A 19861-nucleotide genomic window follows, 5' to 3' on the forward strand; every position below is an offset into this window, starting at 1 on the left:
CAAATTCAAAGAAAAAATTATTAATCATTTCAACACAAGGGACACAGAATATTAAACCAAAGGTGGCGCCCTTCTGAGTCAGGGGTCCTGTGAAGCCATCCCTGCTAACCTACCAGTCTTACTGCACACAGAAATAAGTTGAAGTAAATTTTGAAAGAGTGAAAAGACAAGGAAAACTGAAGGGAGAGGCAGCAACATAAAGGTGTAAGTACTTTATTATATATAAAAGAGTCTAACAGAGAAACTAAATGTAATGTTAGGGCCATATTGGGGAAAGATGGGGAGAAAAGGTGTTAACGTGTGAGTAAGGGTGACCATATTCCATCAAGCAGGAAATCAGTATAGTGTCTGAACTGATAACCAATTACTAATGATCCAGGCATGAATTATTTAGACATCAGGAGTTAATAACCACAGGCAGCTGCTCAGAGTGGTTGCCTCTGACAAGTGGAATGGTGACCATGGTGCAGAATGTTGCATCTTATTATCCACCTTTCTCAGACCTTTTGATTTTTTAATCAAAGGCATTTATTGCTTTGATACAAATATATTAAAAAGAGAAAGGAAATAAAATGGAGGGAAATCCTGAGATAGAGTTCTATGTACCATTACTAAAAATCACTAAGGCGTATTATTGAATGATAAATGCAATTTAGAGAAAGGTATGTATAGAACAATCTCATTTATGTTAGACACCAAAAAACAATTCATCAAACAAAAAAATCCACAATACAACATTGTAAAATATGTATGGGTAAATACATGTAAATGTATTTAAAATTCATTAGAAACCATCTGAAGTGTCCACACCAAACCTATTGGTATTACCTCGGAAGAAAGGGTGAATATCTGGGAATGGTTAGAAATATATTAATATTTACAAAGGAAATAAATTCATGTATTAGTTTGTAATTAAAACTAAATGTTAAATATAATGGCGATCGTGATCTATTGATTGGTGAGTCCTGATTAGTGTGTAAAGTTTAGGTAGCTTTGATCCAGTTTCCTTTTTAATTCCTCGAGTATTACAGAGAATTTGGCCTGTAAACAAATACTACCTATTAATACTGAAGACAGCTTCTTATCTTAAAAAAAATCAATAGCTCCTTCAATAGCTCTGCTATATCCTTGAATAATTAGAGCTGCCCTTTCTGACAATGTGCGTGCTGTTTAGGGAGGCATGTACACAGTTTGCTCTACTTTAATTTGTTTATCTATTGAATGTGGTTTAATTTTAATTATCCAGCGACCATTAGCATGTGCTTTTATGTAGTGAGGAAAGGCAAGCTTAAATGTGCACTATCTGAATATCACTGTTTATTACCTTTACCAGTGGGTAAAATAACTTTAAAACCTTTACAGGAATGAGAGATGCTCAAATAAAACATCCAAGCTTCCTCTGTGGTAGGGCCTGTGGCTAGAGGTGAGTACTTGAAGCATTTCAGAAAAAAAAACTCAAGTCAGTGAAGCAAAGTATTCTCAAGGCATTCTTAGAAGGAAGCGAAGCAGGTGGATGCTTTGAGGGCCACCCTTTTCTGGGCACCCCAGGATGCTCTCTATTCCAAATGTTCCATCCCGTTGTCTCTATGGGCCATTCAAGTACTCGTGGAAATTCCAACAGCTTGGGATGCAAACAACATCTCACTTAGTGATCACGCTTTCTGAAGCACTGGTGAAAGAGATGCTGTTTGCCAAAATCTAGGCACTAGAAATGATGCAGCCAAGTCTAAAATGGGTTCTCAGCTAAGGTACCGAACTCTCGGCAGTTATGGGAAGGCAGCAGGCTTACTTCACACCACGCATGGGAAATGTTAAGTTTTGAAGAAAAACCTGACACACGTGATAATGATTCTAGAAATTTGGTCAGAGAGGCAAGAAAGAAGTAGGAAGCAAGAGGGCCCCCATCCCTCCCTGCTGACCTTTACCTGACATCTGGAGGACAGTCTGGGGACAACAGAATGTGAGAGCCTGAAATTTCTAGGCTGACTCGGTTGCAGAGGTGAGTGACCAGATTTCTCCCTCCCAGAAATTATTCAGAAACCGTATAAAGAAGGTAAGGCCAACTTGCAACTAGTAGATAAGCCAGTCCTGAAGACCAATGTACAGTACAGTGATTGTAGTAGACGACAATATCGTATCCGTAAACGTCAGACCTGCTAGGAGGTTAGATCTCAATTATCCCGTCCACCACAAAAAAGAAAGGGTAACTACGTGAGGTGCTAGAGGTACTGGCTACTACAATGGCAATCACCCTGCAATGCATGAATGTATCAGATCGACAGGTGGTAGGTAAACCTTCAACTCACACAGTACCACCTGTCAAATATATTTCAATTTTAAAAAAAAATGTAAGGCCAAATTGGAGGAAAGAAAGAAAATAAGAAAAGCGAGGCTAATGGAACGGCTCTTCTTTGACTCTCTCTCCCCCACTGGGTTTTGATTTCAATTTTCAGGGGGCTTTCAGGCTCCCTCCCCCAACCACCTTTTTCCCTCTGAGGTCTCAGGAAGTGGCTGCAGGGTGAAGTTCAGCAAGTCAGAGAGGAAGCTGCGAAGGGAGGTCTGCAGAGGCCGCCTCTCCCTCCTCCCCACAACTCTAGGAGGCCTCTGCTATACAAACCCACTGGCATCTGCAGGCTTTCTCCCCCTCCCACCCCACCCCCTTCCTCACTCCCAAGAGAAAGCCCTTCTCCTGAGCAAATTCAATGCTTTTGACTGTGCTTTGGATTTCCTCTCCCTTAGACCTCCTCAGGGCCCTTACCTCAGACATTTGCCCTTCTGTGACTCTTCCTCAGGCATCCCCTGTCTCCTGGCTGCTCCGTTTTATTACCCCCATGTGTTCATCCTCCCCCTTTCCCGCCCCCTCTAGCTATGGTCTGCTCTGGTGCTTCCCCTCAACAACCAGACACAGAAACCATCTGACTGCTTCCACTTCTTCAATATTCATTTGCTCCTCAAGGGAATCTGCTCTGGTTTCATCTTCTAACCCAGATGCCTCTGAAGGTCATTAGGGAAGTCACAGATGTTAAATCTGAACAATTCTTTTCCGGTTCTGCCTGTCTCGGCCTCAGGGAAAGCACTTAATAATCATGATGGCCTCTCCCTCTTACACATACTCTCCTCCTGGGTTCCTTGACACATCTTCTCCTGCTTTTTCTCCAGTCTTCTGGTCACTCCTTGACAGCATTGTAGGGACCCTGATAATCATTTCATTCTCTTCCCAGCAAAATCTACAGTTAACCATAAATAAACTCAAGAGCTGAACAACTGAAGATTAAAAATATTACTTTATTGTTGGGGGTCCCTCGCTGGCTCAGTGGTAGACGATGCGACTCTCGATCTTTGGGTTGTGAGTTCAAGCCCCATGTTGGTCATGGAGCCTACTTAAAAATTTTTTTTTAATTAGCTTATTATGGGGGCACAATCAGTTAAGTGTCCAATTTTTGGCGTCAGCTCAGGTCGTGATCTCAGGGTTGGGAGATTGAGCCATATGTCGGGCCGATGCTCAGCAAAGAGTCGGCTTGGGATTCTCTCTCCCTCTCCCCCTCCTGCTCCCACACTTTCCCTCTCTCAAATAAATAAATCTTTTTTAAAAATAAAAATAAATAAATTACCTTATTCTTAATATGCACTACTGAAGAATAGGATTTAGATCAGTGTTTCTTAACCTGAGCACTACTGATACATTGAGTCAAACAATTCTTTCTTGGCGGGGCGCGGGGGATGTGGATATTTTCCTGAGCACTATAGTATGGTTAGCAATATCCCTGGCTTCTACTCACTAAACACTAATAATACCCTCTCCCTCCTTCCAGTTGTAACAACCAAAAATACCTCCAGACATTACCTAAACCCCTGGGTGGGGAGTACCAGTTGCAAAATCTCTCCCAGATGAGTATCACTAATTAGATACACTTGTAGCAAGAAATATGGAAGAATGAGAATTTAGAGGTCAATGTAGGATTAGAGAGCAAAGTGAAAGTTCATTCTCTCCCATATCACTAGTAAATAGTATTGCTGTCCAAAAAATATTAAGAAAAATAGGAAAATAGTGTATTTCCTAAGAATTTTCTTTCTTCTTTCTTTTTTGTTACTTTACATTAAGATGCATCCTTCTAAAAAAATTAAATACATAAAATAAAATAAAATAAAATAAAATAAAATAAAATAAAATGCATCCTTCTTCAAAGAATAACTAAGGTGAAATGCCAGAGAGCCTATATATTGTGATTCAACTTGTGGATATTCTGGAAATATACATATATTAGTTCCCTTTTGCTATATAGTAATATTGTCACAAGCTTAATATTTTTAAACCAGACATTTATTTACTCACAATTTCTATGGGTCAGGAATCTTGGTTTGGTTTTTCCAGGCCTGTGGCTTCCATGTCTTTCACAAAGCTGCCACCAGCTTGTCAGTCAGGGCTGGGATCTTACGTGAAGCACCTTGGGGTAGGATCTGTTTCCAAGTTCACACGGCGGTTTCTAGGACTCAGTTCCTTGTTGGCAAGGTCACCCTCAATTCCTTTCACCTGGGACTTTCCATATACCAGCTTATTTCATCAAAGCCAGCAAGGAAGAAAATCTCTTGAGAGTCTACAAGGAAGACAGAAGTTACAATCTTAAGTAAAAGTAGCACAAAAGTAGCATCCCATCACTTTTGCCATATTGCGTTGTTTAGAAGCTAGTCACAGATGCTGCTTATGCTTAATGGTTGGAAAAAACTGAAGGACATAAATACCAGGAGGTGGAGATCCCTGGGGGCCATCTTAGAGTCTAACCAACAAAAAAATTATTAATGGGGCATACTTTTAATTTACATCTTTTTGCCTAATTTGCATTCTGATGCCCTGTATGCAATACTTATTATTTTCAATGTATATTTTCATATTGTTTCCTCTTCCACAGGAGCAGATGAAATCAGCACTTTTCCATAGACATAAGATAGCATTTCTTTTGGCATAAGGTGAAGACAGACACAAGGTACCTGTTTCTTCACCATCAAAACAATATGCTAATAACATAGAAAACACAGGTTATTTGTTTAATCTCAGTTACTTGAACAATGCCTGCATGCTTTGGGATATTCTGATTCTAAAAGCTAATCTAAGGACAACTGAAAAGAGTTTAATGATCATTTGGAACAATTACTTTGTGCTTAGAAATAATTCATACACTTTCATTAATTCATCCCACAAACATTCTGAATGCTTATTACATACCTGACATTGTATCACTCCTCATCAGTTAAATAACGTGTAAAGAGAGGTATAATTTTCTAACTTGGTCTTTGATTAGAATATTAACATGAATTTTCTAATCTTACAAGAAAAAATGATGGTAAGGTTAATAAGAAACCAAGACTCCAAACTCTTTTTCCTCCATCAGATATTTTGTTCCCATATGTCACCATATTGTTGGCATAGATCAAAGGACCCCAAAATTACTTGATTCACAGAGCTCTTCATATCCCAGTAATTTCATGGCACCACTAAGCCTAAAGAAATATCTAACCATTCCATTTATTGAGGTTAGGTCCAGAGGACTCAACAAATATTTATGTTCTAACAACTTAGTAAACATTTGAAAAAAATATTACATGTAACTTCTTTTTGTTGTCCGATTGCCGAGGCTAGGACTTCTAGTACTATGTTGAACAGCTGTGGTGAGAGTCCACATCCTGGTCATGTTCCTGTCCTCCGATTTTCAGTGTTAGGCTTACCTCCTCTAGGAAGCCTTCCTAGGCATTTTCAAGCTACATATTCTTTTTCTCATCTCTATATCATCATGACACTCAGTCTGCAGCAAGCACCAGCCTGCTCTTTTAACATCAAGCTTTACTGGTTTCAGGTCTATGAGATCTTGGAGCCCCCTTGAGAGCTGAGACTCTGACCCATATGCCTCAGGTAGTTTCCTGGACATTCTGTGAAGAAGTGATTCTGATTCCATAGGTCTTGGGTAGGGCCTGAGGTTCTGCATTTTTAACAAGTTCCCAAGTGAAGTTAATGCTACTTTGAAAATGATATTCACTGTGGGCTTTTTATATATGGCTTTTATGATATTGAGGAATGTTCCCTCTATCTCTACACTGTGCAGAGTTTTAACCAAGAAAGGATGCTGTACTTCATCGAATGCTTTTTCTGCATCTGTTTAGAGGATCATATGGTTCTTGTCCTTTCTTTTATTAATAGAGTGTATCACATTGATTGGCAGATGCTGAACCACCCCTGCAGCCCAGGAATAAATCCCACTTGGTTGCGGTGAATAATCCTTTTAATGTACTGTTGGATTCTATTGGCTAGTATCTTGGTAATACATGTAACTTCAAATTTAAAAAAAAATAGTATTTCCACATTTGCCAATATGAGATGTGCACTTCATGGGCATTACACAGCTTCTCAAACTTTGAAGTCAGACCAGACTCTGCCGTCTTCATTTCCTGCTGTTGGTTCACAAACTTGCCCCCACGTACGGAGGTCAAGGCAAGACCAACGAAAGAGGCAGACCACTCCGATGGTTCTAATAAATAAGGGAACTTAATGAGGCTTGTCTTGAATGGCCTCAAGATAAGTAGATCTCTGCAACCGCCCACCAGAATCTTAACATTTTATGTAGAGATCGTAACTGGGTTTAGTCACATTAACTGTCCAGATGGTCTCAACAACACTTCATTCTCTCTCACAAGGCCATCTCTTTAAAACAGCTCCTAGTGTGGGAGTGCTGGATGGAATGTCCATTCCGAGGACAGCGAATGGGATGAAGAGCTTCCAATTGCCTGGGTCCAGCTCATGCTTAACTAGTAGTCACAAATTCTCGATGACCTCCTCCAACACTGCCTCACAGCGATTTCCCCCCAGGGTGCTTATCTTTTGTCATAGCAACCACTGGTTTACAAAGATAGGAAATAATTTTCTAAAATGAATACAAGCTAAAGTTGAAACTGTAAACTACCTTGTTTTGATAGTTTATGAAGTATCCAACAGATGTTGAGTATTGCTGTTTTCTTCAAATATCTAAAATATGCTGAGGCACCCCTATAAATTTACTGCAGTGTACCAGGGCACACAGGCACCCAGTTTGGGAAACTCAGGCAAAGATGTAATAAGTATTTAAGAAAAAGAAAATGTACAATTAAAGTCACCTATCTATTTGATATTACTACAGTAATAAGTTCAACTACATCCAATTTGATCCCTGATATATCAAAACCCCAAATCAGAGTGAAATGAGAAAATGAACAGAGAAATTACAGTCTAGAGGTTCCACGAAATTTGCTTTTTATTACTGGGAGACACCAGCCAGGTATATTATATAGGAAAATGCCTATACCCCTAAAAACTCTGTTGCATTAACAAAGCAATTTATTCTTTTGATTTCAAACGTTTATTATTTGGAATAAAACTAAACCTACAAGCATTCTGGGCAGGTGGATTCTAAGTTAATCAGTCAACGCTTCTGAAGGATTTGGGTGAATTAGTTGCAAATCATTCTTTATTAAAGACTATATATAATGTCTGAATTCTTATTCCAGATATGCACAAGAGGACAGAGGCTCTCCTTACCCTCTTATCTTGGTATGCACTCAGTGAGAGAATTTGTTCTGCACCAAACCAGATGCATAGTCATTAATCTCTTCTGAACACAACTGACCATTGTCCTTTTGACCTTCTTCCTCAGTCTAGGGATGGAAATTTCTTCTGCCAGACATTTTGGTAAAGCTACAAAAGTGCCCCTACCAGAATTCCCTCCCTGTGGAGAATGAAATTAGGTAAGGCCTGTAGAGTGAGAGACAAATTGAATTCATTTAACCGAATTGCTATCTGACCAGTAAGGCTCATCTCAAAGCACAAGCAGAAGTTTCAAGGCAGAAGTAGCATCAACAAGATGAATAGTGCTCTCAGTTTGCATGGCAGAGCTAGATGCTGATGGTGGGATTACCTGAAGGTGAACCTGTGAGTCAACTTCTTTTTTGGAACTTAGTTTCTGTCTCACATTTAAAAAAAAAAATAGTTTGTCTAGGTCTAAACACTTCTATCCATCTCTCCAGAAGAATTTATACTGTGCAATCGGATAATTAAAATAATAAACCTTTTTGGTGGATGGAGAGTTTGAAGAAAAGAGTTTTTTACAATGACATCTTCAAAGCATTGGTATCTGTTTCATCTGTGAAGTCCAGTCACTTTATAGAAGTTAGGAAGCATTAGGGAAAATTAGACAAATTAGGCCACGTTTTCTAGAATTAAACAATCTGGGTGTCAGACTGTCACATTATGGTACCTCTCCCTGCCTCAGCATAGAAACATCGTTGACTCATGAACCAAAGCCTGCTTGGCAGATGTGGTCTCTAAGGATCTTCTTCACACAAACTCATGCTTTTGTGTGACTATACTTTTGGTGGTACACACACACACACACTCAGGTTAATCTAGTCTCCAAAGAGGGAAGCTTGCTCTATTTTGATAAATGCATCATAACCTCCATCCTGAGCATTTACTATTCCATTTTGCATACCTCCTCACTTCATAAATAGAGGTACACGGAAATGCACCCAGGTTTTGAACTTAGTTCAGTCTGGATTTGATCCAATCCTGCTACTTTCTAGTTGTGAAACCATGTAGAGAGCACTTAACTATTCTGAGCATCAGTTTCCTCTTCTATAAAATCTTTACCTCACTATGTTATTTGTGGAAGTAAATGCGTACAGGGGGCCCATTAAGCAACGTCCATTAATGATATATTTTCAATAAGTCTTACCTATCTACAAGTTTAAATTTTCCAGACCCTCTTCTAAACTTGAGGACTCCCTCTTCTTCCAGATATTCTCTTTTAAGATTACAAAAACTAGTCATCTAATCTGAAGGGTCCAGACATACTTTATTCAAGGCAAGGTTTGGTGATCTGAAATCTGCCCTGAGTTGACAACTCCAGGGTACTCAGGAAGTACTCAGGACAGAAGCTCAGAGGTGCCAGTAAATTCAATGGCCTTAAAGAACAGACAGGAAAGCCATGCCCATTTGAGATCCTTAGAGACCTCAGCAATTGGTATTCTCTTGTAAACTCAAATTCCATTAATCATGAAAATTATACAAATAAATTAGTGATATAGTCCATTTTTCCCTTGCAGATATTAAAGCAGGAAATATTTCCTGATTTTCAAATATTAAAACGAGGGAAGGAAATTTTATAGTTCAAGTGTATTTTCCTCTAAAAAGTTTCCTATTTTCACTATTAATTTGATGAATTTGTTATTTATTGATATTTTCTAATTTTATGATGGATTAATTAAAATATTTTCTTATTTTCAAATATTTCAGAAACATTTTAGCTGAAAAAACATTCTGGTAGTTAATCTACATTGAGGTATGCACCTTCTAGAAATCTTGCCATTTGTAAGGAATATTACTGGTGAAAGGTTGAACAATTAGAAGGTAAATGTCATGTGGAAATTAAGTTCATTTCAGTCAATCACCACCATAGTTATATGTGTAAAGTTGTCCTAAGCTATTTAACTACAACCATGTAGAGTCACATAAAGCTGATTTTTAAAACTGGATTTTGCCTCATGTTACTTCCACTCTTATTGAGTAAAAGACCTGGCTAACTCCACTAATAGGAGAATTTTTCTCACACAAGTTCTAGGAATTAATAAGTGGACACCTAAAAAACAATCAATTAAAAAGTGGGCAGAAGAAATGAACAGGCATTTGTGCAAAGAAGACATACAGATGGTCAGTAGGCACATGAAAAGATGCTCAATATCAGCATATTCATCATCAGGGAAATGCAAATCAAAATCACAATAAGATATCACCTCACACCTGTCAGAATGGCTAAAATTAAAAACTTAAGAAAAATGGTTTTGACAAGGATGTGGAAAAAAAAGGAATCCTCTTGTACTGCAAACTCTTGTGGTGCAGCCACTCTGGAAAACAGCATGGAGGTTCTTAAAAATTAAAACTAGAACTACCCTATGATCCAGGAATCATGCTATTGGGTATTTACCCAAAGAATATAAAAATATTAATTCAAAGGGATACATGCAACCCTATGTTTATGTAGCATTACTTAAAATAGACAAATTATGGAAGAAGCCCAAGTGGGTCTATCAATAGATGAATGGATAAAGAAGATGTGATAGATAGATATATAATGGAATATTATTCACCCATAAAAAGAATGAAATCTTGCCATTTGTAGGAACACAGATGGAGCTAGAGAGCATTATACTAAGTAAAATAAATCAGAGAAAGATGAATACCATAAGAATTCACTCATGTGTGGAATTTAAGAAACAAAACACAGGAGCAACGGAGGAAAAAAAAGAGAGGTGCAAATCAAGAAACAGATCTTAACTATAGAGTACAAATTGATGGTTACCAGAGGGGAGGCGGGTGGGGGATGGGGAAAATCGGTGATGGGGATTAAGGAGTGCACTTGTGATGGGCACCGGGTGATGTATGAAGTGTTGAATCACTATCTTGTACATTGGAAACTGATAACAACACCGTATCTTAACTATACAGGAATTAAAATTGTGAAAAAGAATTCATAAGTGACATTACTATGATTACTCAACTGAGTAATGATTACATTACTCAAATGATATAATAAACATCAGACAATTATGAAAATAAAAATGTATATAGTTATTTATATTACAGAAAAAGGATTTACATACATGAGATAGGTTTGATCACATTCATTTCCTCTGTTCTCCGTAGACTACATCTTTAATGGGAAAGAATAATCTTTTATGAAGTTTTGCAGAAATTTCCTTAATCCTTAATTTCCATCTTTAATGGGAAAGAATAATCTTTTATGAAGTTTTGCAGAAATTTCTTAGGTTCTGCAAAAATGAAGTTTTGCAGAACCTAAGAAAATTATATCAATTTTAGATTGCCATAGTGAATGATGTGTGTAAACAAAGTGCTCTTCAAAACTAAAGAATTCCAATATTGATGAGACTGATGCGTGGAGCTGTTTACACTGAATAAAGGTGAGCATGTCCCTTTCAATAAAGCCTAAAAGACCTATTAATATAGATATATTAACCCTATCCATTGCCCCAATACCTTCTCTGGTAATATTATTACCGCCATGGACTTTCCTACTTGCCACCTACAAAGGATTTAGCTCAAGCCTGCATAGTCAGCATACGGGCATACGGTCCATCTTCTCTATATAGCCCACCTTTCCTAGGTATTTCTTCACTTCAGATTACATTAAGACCAAAGTCTCTAGTAAATAGTGAGCCTTCATTTTTGACACCTTGAAGCAAAATGGAGTTGCCGTGATTCTAACCTCATATTAACACTATATACGTAGTCCCTAATCAAGTTCCTCACTGACTCATTTAATGTCATTTCTATCTCAGAAATTTAAATAACACCTGTGCTACAAATTCAAATACTGAGAGATTTCTAAATAAAAGGAGACTGCTTTTCACAATATAATCTAATTTTCTAAAGAAAAATACCTATGCCCATAAAATTTTGGAAGATTATACAACAAAATTTTAATAACTATTATTTATTTGGAAAGGAAATTATTCCTTAGTTTTGTTCCGTTTCTTTCACTACAATGGACATATATTAGTAACTAATTTTTTAAAGATTTTATTTATTTATTCATGAGAATACACAGAGGAGAGAGAGAGAGAGAAAGAGAGAGAGAGGCAGGAGACACAGGCAGAAGGAGAAGCAGGCTCCATGCAGGGAGCCTGACGTGGGACTCGATCCCGGGTCTCCCGGATCACACCCTGGGCTGAAGGCAGCACTAAACTGCTAAGCCAACCAGGCTGCCCTATTAGTAACTATTTTAAAAGCTTTTAAAAATAATAAGACTGCTGTTCAGAAGTGAAAGTAGCTTATACGGGATGAAAACAAAAAGTCCTCACTATCACTATTACAACCAAAAGATAAAAATGAGATATTACTCTAACAACATTCTAAATTTAACTAGATTAATTTCCAGATTTTCATTATATATGCTATCAAAAACCACCCAGAATTCTAAAAAGTGTTTCCTCATTAGAGGTGCCTAAGAAATTATTATGTACTTTGTAGTTATCTATTAATGAGAAGGAAAAAAAACAAAGTAAAACCATTTTTATGAAACTAATACAAGATTTCTTTTTATCCAGACTGTTGAAAAGTCAGAAGGGTCAGATGCAATTATAACTAGAAATGGACCAGATGTGATATCTAAGTTGGAGAGATCAGGCGGCCAAAATTCATAATACAGCAGCTTTCAAATATTGATGAGTGTCTGTAGAAAGAGCAGTAACACGAGAAATGATGGACTTTGGAAGAAGGGTTTTGAAGAAGAGTGAAATTTGTAATAGAAAATTGAATGAAGCTTAATTGAATGGCTGAACTTTTCAATGGGCAGTTGAGAAAGGATAAGTGAAGTGGAAAAATTAAAATTGTTTCCTATAAAACTGAAAATACAAAAGAATATGCACTCTGACTTGTATAATGTGGAGGACACATAAATATTGAATTGTGCTACTTATTAATAATACATTTAAAGCATCTTAAGATCCATAAAAGAAACCTGTGGAGAAGGAAATGCAACTTATCCAGAGACATTGGAGTATCCTCTAAAGAAATCAAAAGATAGAATCATGGCCACAAGAAAAAAACACCGCAGAGTTTGAAAGTATATCTATCACTGCTACCACTCAATTCACAGACTTTTTAATCAACTGGATCTAAGTTAATCTGTTACACTATGGGTACCTGGGTATTCAGAGATTATTTTTTAATGTTTGTAAGAAAGCAAATAAAAGCATTAGCAAAATATATGACAATTCCAAATTAGGTGTAACTTATAAAAATGACTCCTTCCATCCCCATGTAAACCTATTAAAGACTACCAAAGTGTATTGGAATTTAAACTTCTATGTGTTTCAGTAAGTGTAGGAAGTTTAAGCTTTTAGGACACTTCAAGGATAAGCAAAATGCGGAAGAACACCAGGGCTCCAGGGCCCAGCTTAACATTCCAGTGTGATGTTCCAAAGTACAAACAAAATAAACATTTTGTTACAAACAAGAAACAGCCATATAATACATGGTTCTATTTCTTTAAGGAGAATAGATAAAAGGAATATAATTTTTTAAATTAAGAAACGTTTTAAATAAAGTTTTTTAAAAAGAAAATAGATATGAAGAATCATCAAGTGCCATCTTGTTAAGAAACCTAAAGCTACTATAAATCCAGTCACCTGACCCCTACCTTCTCCCCCACACACCCATTTTTCCACCATGATGCTGTGCTCCCCGTGTGATCTAAAATAGGACACATATCCCAGGGCATTATAATATTTTCCCCATATCGCAATTTTTTTTTAAATTTTCACTTTGTTATATGAGAAGTTATTTGAGAATTAACATTTAGGAAGTTCCTGGCATCGTGCTCAGTGCTTTATTTATCTTCTAGTCATTTAATTTATTGATCTAAACTTCCACTACATGGACACGCATTTGAGGTATCAAACATCTTTTTAAAACACAAACTCCTCTGAGAGAGTTGAGCCTGTATTGTCCACTCATACTCTTCTGCAAACATAAGTAAGGTTTGTGAAGAGAGAGAGAAGCGGAACAGAAGATGAAGAAGCCAATTCTGGAACACCACCTTTTACTCTGTGGGGCAGTGAAGCATCCCACAATAAAATGTCCTTGTGAAGAACATAAGGCAACATGGGTATATGAGATCAAGGTACACGAGGGGAGAAGTACCAGGAGATGGGAGAGGAGTACAGAGGGAAGGTGGGAAAATATTTGGAAGAACTTTTTTTTCATTCAATTTGCCAACAAATAATATAACACCTAGTGCCCATCCTATCAAGTGCTCTCCTCAGTGCCCATCACTCAGCTACCCCATCCCCCTGCCCACCTCCCCTTTGACAACCTTTTATTTGTTTCCCAGAGTTAGGAGTCTGTCATGGTTTGTCTCCCTCTCTAATTTTTCTCTAATCGAGAAAGAAAAAAAAAAAAAGAAAACATTTTTCTCTTCCTCCTTCTGATTCCAAATTAAAAAAAAAAAAAAAAACTTACACTACTTGCCTAGTGAGTGTTAAATGAGCATTTTAGGGCTGACCAAGGACTTTATTTGCTCTTTTATAGCTATGCCTTAATTCCAAACAGCTATCTGGCTTTTCACTGACTTCTTAGAATATGACCCATTTTTAATTTTGTGACTGCTTCAATAGACTATATAGATAATTACTTATTGCCAACTTCAGAGTTAGGGTCATGGTCATGTCTATGTTAGAAAATTGGCAGTTGAAATAAGAAACAAGTTTTGGGAGATATAAAGGTAGGCAACAAGATCCCAAGTAAAATGGTAACAGTCCTCATATGCATTCTTCTATTCTCTTAAGTAAAGCAACATCACCATCCTGCCAAAGAACTCTCTACTTCTTAAAATAGGAATGATGAGAAGCGCACAATAAACTTGCGTTTGTCATGCTTTGTACTTTCACTAACAATCAGGATTTTTTGCTCACATTTTAATTACATGTTTGTAATTAACTTAGTTACGTTAAATATAATATCCCCTTGGGACACCTGAGTGGTTCAGTGGTTGAGCATCTGCCTTTGGCTTAGGTCGCAACCCTGGGGGGGTCTTGGGATCAAGTCCCGCATCGGGCTCCCCACAGGGAACCTGCTTCTCCCTTTGCCTATGTCTCTGCCTCTCTCTGTATGTGTCTCATGGATAAATAAAATCTTAAAATAATAAAATATCCCCTTCTTACTGCTCCTACTTTATAATACTCTTATCCAAACTCAGGTTTCCTTCCATTGACCTGTCAATACATGAGGCTTTATTTCTAAATACCTTTTTAGCAGCTCTAAGATTCTTGGTTTTAAAATGTACTAAAAAAAGGGGTGATATGTTCATTTGTTTTGCTTATTAAATTCCGCATGAGTAAAATCATATGGTATTTGTCTTTCTCTAACTTGTTTTGCTTAGCATGATATACTTTATTTTTTTTTTAAGATTTATTTATTTATGATAGACATAGAGAGAGAGAGAGGCAGAGACACAGGAGGAGGGAGAAGCAGGCTCCATGCTGGGAGCCCGACGCGGGACTCGATCCTGGGACTCCAGGATTGCGCCCTGGGCCAAAGGCAGGCGCTAAACCACTGAGCCACCCAAGGATCCCCTTAGCATGAAATACTTTAGCTCTGTTCATGTTGTTGCAAATGGCAATATTTCATTCTTTTTGTTGGCTAAGTAATATTCCATTGTGTGTGTGTGTGTGTATAATATATATTCTCAACACTTAAAATTGTGCCTGTCACATCATTAATGAATCAGTGAGTATGTTCACCTAAGGATTAATACATTAAAATGTATATATGTGTATACACACACACACACACACACACACACACACCACATCTTCTTTATCCATTCATCTGTTAATGGACATCTGGCCTCTTTCCATTTTTTTTCACTATTGTTGATAATGCTCCCATAAATATGGTGCATCTATCCCTTCAGGTGCATCTATCCCTTCAAATCATTATTTTTGTATCCTTTTGATAAATACCTAGTAGTGCAATTGTTCTTTTTAACTTTTTGAGGAAACCCCATACTGTTTTCTAGAGTGACTATACCAGTATGCATTCCCACCAACAGCGTAAGAGGGTTCCTCTTTCTCAAATTCTCACCAACACCTGTCTTTTTCCTATTTGACTACTTCTTGATTGTTCCCTGACTCAAAGTTAAACCCCATGACAGCAGGAAACTTGACTTTTTTACCCCTACTGTGTTCCCAACACTTAAAATTGTGCCTGTCACATCATTAATGAATCAGTGAGTATATTCATCTAAGGATTAATACATTAAAAACCTGAAAAAATATGCCAAAATGTTAATAACTGAGTGAAAGCCTGAAAGGAGCCAGTTGCATCTTTCATTTCTTAGTACTTCCTAACCTTTCTTGAACAAGCATGATGTAGTTTCTAATCACGTAAAAGGTTTTATTTGAAAAAATAACTTGTATCTTATGCAATCATTTTCTCAAAATGACACCTGCATAAAATAGCTATGTTCAAAGAGTAGAAAAACAGGGATTTTAGAATCAGGAAAGCTGGTTTCCTTGCCAAGCTTCCATCTTCTCATATGCAGGATATAGGGAAAATATGAACATATGACCTTTTTGTCAATGAGTTGAGGAGTGGGCCTCAGACAATGAGATAGACAAGGGGAGCTCTGGATTAAGAGTATAACTTTTTTTGTTTATTGAATTGTCTGTAGAAGTCATTTTTAAGTTCTTTGAATTCAGGCAAACTGAACAATCAAACTATTCTTTCTTTCATTTGAGGTTCCCAAGTATTCACTAAGATTCTTTGGTTCTCATCACCAAGATGTTGAGACATTTTTAACATAAAATGTCTATTTTTATTTCAAAAGTATACTAGCCAGAAAGGACATTAATACAAAGTACAAATAGATCAACTAAAATATATTACAATATACACAGATGCATGTGCATGTCCACTAGAAGACATAATGAAATAATCTCAGATGCTTAAACTTACTTTAATTAGTAAGTTTGAACTTAAGAAAATCAAAACTATTCTGTAACATTGAAGAATGTAAAAATGAAAACACATGGGTAAGAATAAAATCTAGTGGTAGAGTAAGTTATAACAATGGATTTAATTGTATATGATAAAAGAACAAAATAACAAATTTTTAAAAAGAGCAAAATTGATTGAAATAAGAGTAATATCCCAAAGCAAAGTATAGATTATCATGAGGAGACAATGTATAGGTATAATATGCTTAAATAGAAACCATCAGGCCTATATGAATGACCAATGACATTTTCAATATTCCTGTGGGAGGCAGGATTTTGCCTTAACATGCAGAACTTTCCCATGTATGGCAAGGTATTCAGTATCCTTGGCTCCCACACACTAAATGCTAGAAGTACCCCTGGTTTTAGTGACAAATCTAAACTCTTATCAAATCTAATCTTTCTTTAATAAATCAAATATATTTATGTTCCCCTTTGCTGTTCTCAAATAAAAGTCATATAAATTTTCTTGCACATATGAATTTTGAAAGTTCAATATAATATCTATGCCCAAGGCCTAGTATGAAGGAAAAACAGAGGAAAGTAACAAATAATAACATATTACATATTTCTATATGTAAATACCTGAGCGTGGTTTTATTGGAAGTCATGATGACATAAGTTGATATTTACTCCTGCTATTGATGAGTGAGTTTAAATTTCAAAGTCACTTATAGAGACAGCATGGAAAAAAAGAGTGGATGCTCAAATAAAAACCCATACTAGGGCAAGTCATTATTTATACAGGATGAAAGAAAAAGCAAAATGATCTTAATTAAAATAGGGATAATAAGTCACGAAAAATTATAAATTATCCAAGTTAGAAAGATGAGGTAATATGGTAATTCCTGAAAACAAGCTGTATAACGTTTAAAAAATGTTCAGTGGGAAAGTTATAGAGAAAAGGAGTTCATTTTTGTTGTGTGGGACCATCCCTCATATTGCAGTACATCCATCACCCTTAAACCCACACTCACAATGCTAGTAGTAACACCCATTATCATGACCACCTTATACATTCCCACAAATTTTTCAAACACCCTGGTGAGAAACACTGACCTAGTTAATGCCTATCATCCTCAGGTGAGCGTCACTACTGACTTCCTTAAGGATAGATGGTAGCTGGCTTAGATATTGCCTCCATCCTTGCCACTCAGTTGATCGATTCCCTGGACATCCAGTCTTTCTAATCCACGACACTTACCTGAACTGTAATTGGCCTTTGAAAGACTTATTGTCAATTATAACAGAAGGTCCATAAGAAAAGGGACGAACTCTGTCTTGTTCACTGTGCCATATCAAGTGCCTACTATTGTGTTTCATAAACATTCTTGAATTAAATTCAGGTTTTTCACTTGTGCAGCTGGATTCCTTCTAACTGTACTATTTGATACAGAGCAAATAATTTATTGGTTGGAAAAAAATTTGAAGTGGAACATCTAGATAGCTGGTATCAGTCTGTTTGGGCTTTTATAATGGAATATGATAGCCCAGGTGCTTTGTAAACAACAAAAATTTATTTTTCCTAGGTCTAATGGTCAGAAGCCCAACATCCAGGTACCAGCATATTTGGTGTCTGGTGAGAAATCACTTCCTGGTTCACAGCCCATTGCCATCTCCCTGTGCCCTCACAGGGTGGAAGTTGTGATGCAACTCTCTGGGATTCCTTCCGTAAGGGCACTAAGTCCCTTCAGGAAGGCTCCACCCTCATGACCTAATCACTTTCCAGAGGCCTCCTCACTTCCAAAAACCGTCACATTGGGGATTAAATTTATTAATTCAATCCTTTATTTATATCAGTAGACTCCGGGATATTTATTTTATACTTTGGGATACAATCCAATACTATTTCATTTAGTTGCTCAATTTTTTTTTTTAGCTTTGGCTTTTGAGAGCTCTTTCAGTTGGATCCTGTGATCAAGCCTGGTCTTGGTTTTTTTTTTGTTCATTTGTTTTGCTTTCTTTTTTTTTTTTTTTTTTTTTTCTGTCATTCCTTATTTCTGGCACTGTAAGATGCTCCAGGTTCATCTTGTATATCCTTTTTCCAGCTCTGGAATCAACAATTTCCCCAAGGAGCTCCGATTCCTTTTGTTGGAGAACGGTATTTGAAATCAAGGTCTGGGCACTGAGTGGGCTCATTACTGATGGGGTGTCATTGCTTCTAGGGTCTTCTAGGTGACAATTAGGAAATAAAAATGTGTATACTAAACTATGTACGTACACATAATCTATAACACCTGTCCATATCTACCTACAGTAAGCAAAACAGTTCATTCGGATGTCTCCAGCTCTCATCTATTACCACTTGCTTATCTACAGTCCCCACTCCAACAGAGACCAGCCATTTACTAAATTGTTCAACTGCAGTATATGTGCTTAGTTGTTCCAAATTTGTTAATATGTACTTAAAATGTATTTCTCAAAGTTATAACATAGCTAAAAGCTAGTAGCTAAAAGTTTAAATGACTGATAAATACATTAATTAGTATCCTATTTCTACTTTGTTCCTCAATGTTATCATTTATATTAATACTCCAGTACTTTTGATTCACCTCAGTAGTCATCAATTCATATTAATGTGCCTCAATTTCATTTGTCAGCCAAGACCTAGAATCATCAATATTTTCATGTAAGAATGATTGTAATCACTACACAGGATCTCATTTAAATTAACAAATTGATATTTTCCACAATAAGTGTATAGATAGCATCCTGATGCATCAAGTCACTAATTATTCTTCCCAGCTTCAAATATTAGCTTCAGGCACTTAGAAAAGGACAAAGAAAAATGATGTTTTCCTGTGCTTTAAACATTTTTCCAGCCACCATAATGAAAGCATTTCAAATTCTTAAAAATAAATATTTGGAAAACAATTTCATCTTTTGGGTGGCTCAGTGCTTCCATATAAAGTTAATCTTTTAAGAATAACAACATTTTTTTACTGAGCACATACTTTTGGCCAGATGCTGTTCAGATATATTTTGTTTATTATGCACAATTCTCCTGCCAGGCCTACAAGGTAAATACACCATCTCTATTTTAGAGACAAAAGAAAGGAAGAAAATTATTTTTCCAGGTGGAAGAGCCAATAAAAAAGCAAAACAAGTCTATGATTTCAAAGGCTACACTCTTGCCACTACAGCAGGTGGAGCACTGCCAAGAATATTCTGGGTCACCAATGTTTGTGCATACCCAACTCCTATTCGTATAAGCAAAGAGACAAATTTAGAATGAAAAAATAACATGTTCACTCCTTCTTGAATTTCA

The 19861-nt window shown here is 36.8% G+C and overlaps 1 long non-coding RNA gene across 2 annotated transcripts in view; it reads right to left on the reverse strand.

Annotated features, from left to right (window-relative positions):
• The window catches only part of LOC140600222 (uncharacterized), a 329214-nt gene that overhangs the window by 177931 nt on the left and 131422 nt on the right, over positions 1-19861 (reverse strand). For both annotated transcript variants that reach the window (XR_012003440.1, XR_012003441.1), the window contains exon 6: positions 4334-4595. This is a non-coding gene — a long non-coding RNA (uncharacterized lncRNA). The remainder of the gene's footprint in view (positions 1-4333; positions 4596-19861) is intronic.

The sequence above is a fragment of the Canis lupus genome, chromosome 11 (genome assembly GCF_048164855.1).
Source record: "Canis lupus baileyi chromosome 11, mCanLup2.hap1, whole genome shotgun sequence".
In the NCBI taxonomy this organism is placed as follows: Eukaryota; Metazoa; Chordata; class Mammalia; order Carnivora; family Canidae; genus Canis; species Canis lupus.